This window comes from Bos mutus, chromosome 19 (assembly GCF_027580195.1).
Source record: "Bos mutus isolate GX-2022 chromosome 19, NWIPB_WYAK_1.1, whole genome shotgun sequence".
In the NCBI taxonomy this organism is placed as follows: Eukaryota; Metazoa; Chordata; class Mammalia; order Artiodactyla; family Bovidae; genus Bos; species Bos mutus.
In genome coordinates this window covers 5,272,743-5,278,422 of record NC_091635.1, presented here as the reverse complement: position 1 = coordinate 5,278,422, position 5,680 = coordinate 5,272,743, and the positions used below count along the sequence as shown (strand labels likewise).

Genomic DNA, 5,680 nt, shown 5'->3' with positions numbered 1-5,680 from the left:
CTTGCCGCCCCGCCGCCATCTTGGTTGAGGGCGGAAAGCGCTTCCGCCCGGTGGGTGGGGGCGGGGCCAGGCTTGTTCCGGGGCGGCCGAGGGGCGGAGCCAGTGATGGGCGGCACTGTTTTTAAAGTTTTTTTTTAAAGTGGTTGGGCGGCACTTTTTTAAAAGGGAGCCTGCGTGGCTGCTGGGTCGCTGAGCCCGCAGGTGTGTTGGGGCGCAGCCTTACTCGGGTCTGAAGCCTCTCCTAGCGCCGGTGCAGCGTCTCCCCGTCGCGGTTAATTGTCATCAAGCGCCGGCGGTCTGACTGTAACCCCTCCTCGGGATGCTCGGGTCCCCTCGCCAGGCCCCTCGCGCGGCGCCGGATCGCGGTCTTTCCCCTGCGAGGGCTCGATGGCACACTTGGCCCGTCCCCTTCCCCTGGGTCGGCCCCCTTCTCCTCCGGGTCCCCGGCCGCCGCCGTGTCCAGGTCGGGCTGGGAGCCGGGTGGACGCACAGAGCTGACCGCTGGACCCCCATCCCTGGCTCTCAGCCTGCAGTCTTTTGGGACGTCCTGTTCGTTGTTTACTCTGGTCATCCACCGAATGCGATGTTAGGAAGAGGTACCTGGGAGTCTGTTTTCGTTCATTGGAAAGTAACTTCACAGATGCTCGGAAAGCGGCCGGAGCGCAGGAGTGTGTGCGCGCAGGGATGTGTGCGCGCTCGTTGCTTCTGGTTTTCTATTGTTGGTTATTTCTTTCGGGTTTTTGTGTTTGGTTTCAAACCAGCGTTGTACCATCAAAGATGTTTCCCCTGGTAGAACCTTACACTGGCGCCAGTGCGGCGAGGAGAGTAGTGGGCAGTGAGCAAAAGACTCAAATGCCTGAGAAAACGATGCCTGGGAGGAGGGCTGGGGTGGGGGGACGCCTAACTGACTCATAATGAAACTTGGGGAGTATGGCCTCTTTCTTCTGAGTGTTTCCAAGACCCTTCATTTACAAAAACAAATCATTATTGGAGATTTCCTATGCACATTAAAGCAGAGAGAATGATACGGTGTGTCCACCAGCTGGGTCTTATGGTTGCTCAGTCATGGTTAGCCTCAGCCTCATGAATGCCCCAACCCCACATCCTCTCCCTCCCACCATCCCCATGATTTTGAGACAAATCCCAGGCATCAAAAAAATTCAATCTGTCAATTGAACCATTCATTTATAGTACTCTTCTTGGAGGAGGAAATGGCAACCCACTCCAGTATTCTTGCCTGGAGAATCTCATGGACAGGGGAGCCTGGCAGGCTACAGTCTATGGGGTCTCAAAGAATCGGGACACCACTTAGCAACTGCATAGAAATAGTACTCTAGTTTACCTCACCATAGCCCTGCAACCTAGGGAATTTGACAGGTGGGTAACCTGGGACCCAGAGAGGCTTTAAACCCAGAATGGATTTACTTGGTGTAACCGTCAAAAGTCCATCCACAACATGATCCCATGTACACTTCAGCCCTGGAAAGGAGGTAGGAATAATTATTGTATGTCTGACAAAACCCCCAGAGAAGCTTATTTATTCCTGCCACATAGTTAATCAGAGACAGAACAAGCACGTACACCTAGAATCCTGAATTCCTTTTCTACCTTCTCTCGCAACTTCCCACAAACTCAAAGCGCTTCCTGGTGGCAGGTCTGCTCTTTGCTGCTACTGCAACCCCATTAGGTAGGGACACTTGCTGCTGCTTGGCTTCCCCTCGCCCGCAGGATCTCTCTTCTGTGTTTGAGAATCACCGCTGATGGCAATATCTCTCTGTTCCACTCACAGCTGAGCTGGGATCCGCCGATCAGACACAACCCTCCTACGACTTTAGATGGAGAGCTAGTGATGTCAAGGAGCAGGGAGACTTCATTTTGGCAGTGACAGAGGTGACCCCTACAAACATCCACTCTCCAGGGGCAGCAGAGACACTGAATCCAGCTGTAGCATCCAGCTGCCAGTGACAGCCAGGGGTGACCTCCCCAGTATCTTGTGTTTCGACTAGATTCTGAGGGTTCACTTTCCTTGGTTCTTGTCTCTTTGCTGAGCAGGGTTCCCCAGCTTCCCCAGGGGTTTTATGGGCAGTCCAGTATCTTATTGATATATTTCAAAATCAAAACACTTTCAGTTGCTTGCCCTAGAGACTCCAACTGACCTATACCCCCTGAGTTTCTGGCTCCACGAATGAAAATTTGGCTGGCATCTTTGGAACAGCAAGCGGGAGGAATGTCAGCAGTCAACTTGGGTGTGGGGGCCTCAGGGTTGGTGTCGGGTGGGGGGCTTGCCCTGGCCACACAGCTGTCATTTCAGGTAGAGAAAGGGCAGGCTGGCATCGCAGCAGAGTGTCAGCAGGCTGCCGTCATGCGGGGCTTTCTGCGCCTGCTCTCTGCCTCCCCAGCCAAGTTCCCCCGGCTGCCCTGAAGATGCCACTGTTGCCCTTCTGCTTGCGGATCCGAGCGCCCAACAGAGGCTGTCAGCACACCGGCTTCTCGCCTGGGCGCCGGGGGCCTCTGGGGGCTGCGCGAACTGTGTGTCGGACTCTTCCCTCTCCACGGCCCCTTTCCCAGCCCCTCTGCATGGATGTGGCAGTGAGGCTTTCTTCTTCCTCCGCTTCTTGCTTCGTGGCTCCAACAAAACCAGGATGTGGGCAGGGAGTTCAGCTCCAGCAGCTGGGCAAGGCACTGGGCTGGGAGCCAGGGCTGAGATGTGAAAGAGTCTTTTTTTTTCTTCTTCGAGGAAGCACACAAGTAGAAGGTTCCTCCTTATTTTATTGCCATCTTTTTTTAAAAAAACTTACTGTTTTATACTAGAATAGAGCCGATTAACAATGCTGTGATAGTTTCGGGTGCGTAGCTGAGTGACTCAGCCATACATAGATGCGTATCCATTCTCCCCCAAACTCCCCTCCCATCCACGCTGCTCCATACCACTGAGCAGAGTTCCCTCTGCTATACGGTAGGTCATCTATTTTAAATATAGCAGTGTGTACATGTCCATCCCAAATTCCCTAACTATCCCTTCCCCCAGCCTCCTCCCCCAACCATAAGTTCATTCTCTAAGTCTATGAGTCTGTTTCTGTATTCTAAATAAATTTATTTGTATCATTTCATTTTATATTGCACATATAAGGGACATCCTATGATATTTCAGCTTCTCTGTCTGACTTACTTCACTCAGTATTTTGCCATCTTTTAATTTTTGTTTACAGATGACTGCATGTGTGTATGTGTATCTTGTGGCAACCCTTTTTTTGTTGTTGTTAACTTAAAAAATACATTTATTTATTTTTGGTTGCACTGGGTCTTTGGGTCTTTGCTGCTGCGCGTGCGCATGGGCTTTCCCTAGTTGGGTCGAGTGGAGGCTGCTCTTTGCGGCGTGTGGTTTCCCACTGCAGCGGCTTCTCTTATTGTGGAGCATGGGCTCAATGGTTGTGGTGCACATGCCTTTTTGCTCCATGGCATGCGGAATCTTCCCAGACCTGGGATCAAACCCGTGACCCCGCATTGGCAGGCATAGTGTGGCAACTCCTGATGACAAATTTTCCTCCTTTCTCCTTAAATCTTCTGGGGTAGAATTTTAAGCATCCAGTGTTTTAAGTTCAAGAGATGACGTTTAGATCACCCTGGGCTCCTGAAATCAAACCTAGCATTCTGCCGATTATAATAGCTGTCATTTCAAGCCCCGCTTCAGCACTTGGCATGTCTTATGTTTAATTCTCACAGTACTTCTACAGCGTAGCTCGTCTTCCACTCACCTGATTGTAAAACAGGGTTTCATCAGCAGCGAGGCACCTGTCCGAGATGACACAGGCAGTCGGAGGTCAAGTCAGTCTTCAGATCTCAGTTAGTCTGACTCTGTGGTCCTTGATCTTTGTCACATTACTAGCTTCAAAGAAAAATTCAGAACATCAAAAGCCAGAAGAACCAGACAATTCCGAAGCAAAATTCAGACAGCACTGGCACCGCCTCCTGCCCTTTGCCCAGCAGTGAGGGTCTGCAGGTTCAGGCGGGTGCAGGCCCCAGGCTGGAGTGGGCTCCAGTGATGCGGGAGCCAGTGACCCCGGGCGGCCATGCCCGGGGGCCCGGTTGTCTGCGTGCTGGAGGGCTGTCTTTGAAAACCGGGAACATGTTCTGACATTTTCCCTTTCTCTGGGCCCGTCAGCACTCTTATCTCACTCAGAACATTGAGGAGGCAGGTTTCTCCTTCCTTTTAAATAGAAATATAGCAAGCCAGCCAGCATCATGCCTAAAATAGAAGGGTTTTTAAAAACAGATTTTTGCAGATCCCACATGTTCTCCTTCATTTATGCATTGTGTGGTCTCGCGTCTGGACCTTGGCTCCCTGATGAAAGGATTCAATAAATATATGCAAAATGAGTGAATAGCGTCCTACCTATATGTCGCATAGACACCAAGTGTCTGCCCAAAGGCCACCCTGGGAAAGGCAGAAGGGGCTTCTGTCATCAGTCACCTGATAGCTGAAATACCAAAAGCAGTAAGACGGTTCTGACCTGTATCACACCCACTTCAATGCCTCATTTCAGCACCTCTTCTTTTTTTTAAGATTTTTTTGATGTGGACCAAAGTCTTTACTGAATTTGTTATAATACTGTTTCTGTTTTTAAAAAAACATTTATTTCTTTAGGCCGCTCAGGTCTTAGCTGTGGCACGTGGGCTCACTGGTTGTGGTCTGTGGGCTTACTTGCCCAGTGGCAATGGGATCCTCGTTGCCTGACCAGGGATCAAACCCGAGTCCCCCGCAGTGCATGGTGCATTCCTAACCGGTGGACCAGCAGGAAAGTCCCTGTCTCTGTTTTTAACAACAAAGCTAGGAGAAATGGAAAAGGAGAAAGCAAGAAGGGAAAAGGAAAAAAGGAGAGGGATCTGACAGCAAATGAACAGATAGCAAAGAAAAGAAAGGGAAATTTGTTCTGATAAAGGATCGATTGTATTGATCACAGGAGTGTCTGGGGCGGGACAGAAGATCCAGTCACGAACCACTTCCTGCGGTGATGGAGACATTGGGTGTTTGCCCTTGGCTGACATTCTAGTAGGGTAAGAATGCCTCCCACAGTCGTCTTAACATCTCTGTGTCAATGTTTATCAGCCTGTGTCAACTGGAGGTGACATTTGTCGTGGGAGGGATGGTTATTTGACTTAACTGTTTGCAGATACCGAGACCCTGCCTTCAACAAATAGCCAGGCAGGCATCACATTTGATGAAGACAGCCTGGACGTCTGGACTGCCCATGAACTCAACACCTTCACTAGAAAAGGAGATATCAAAAATCCCACTTCAAACATTAGTTTGGACCCTTAATTAGTGTGTATTTGAGCGCCTGCTATGTTAACTAGCTCTGTTGATGTAATGGAGGATCGAAGAGATATTTGATGAACAGTCAATGATCCTGTAACAATCTCTCATTTCTCTTTTTTAAACTTTTAATTTTGTATTGGAGTAAAGACCGTTAACAATGTTGTGAGTTTCAGGTGGGCAGTGAAGGGACACAGCCATACATACATGTATCCATTCTCCCGCAAACTCCCCTCCCACCCAGGTTGCCCCATAACATTGAGCAGAGTTCCCTGTGCCGTACAGTAGGTCCTTGTTGGGTCTCCATTTAATTTTTTATTTATTTGCTTTTTAAAGTTTATTTATTTTAATTGGAGGATAATTACA

The 5,680-nt window shown here is 49.7% G+C and overlaps 1 protein-coding gene across 1 annotated transcript in view; it reads left to right on the top strand.

Moving 5' to 3' along the window:
* SLC39A11 (solute carrier family 39 member 11) overlaps positions 1–5,680 on the top strand; it is a 375,544-nt gene that overhangs the window by 651 nt on the left and 369,213 nt on the right. The gene's annotated exons all lie outside the window — the stretch shown is intronic.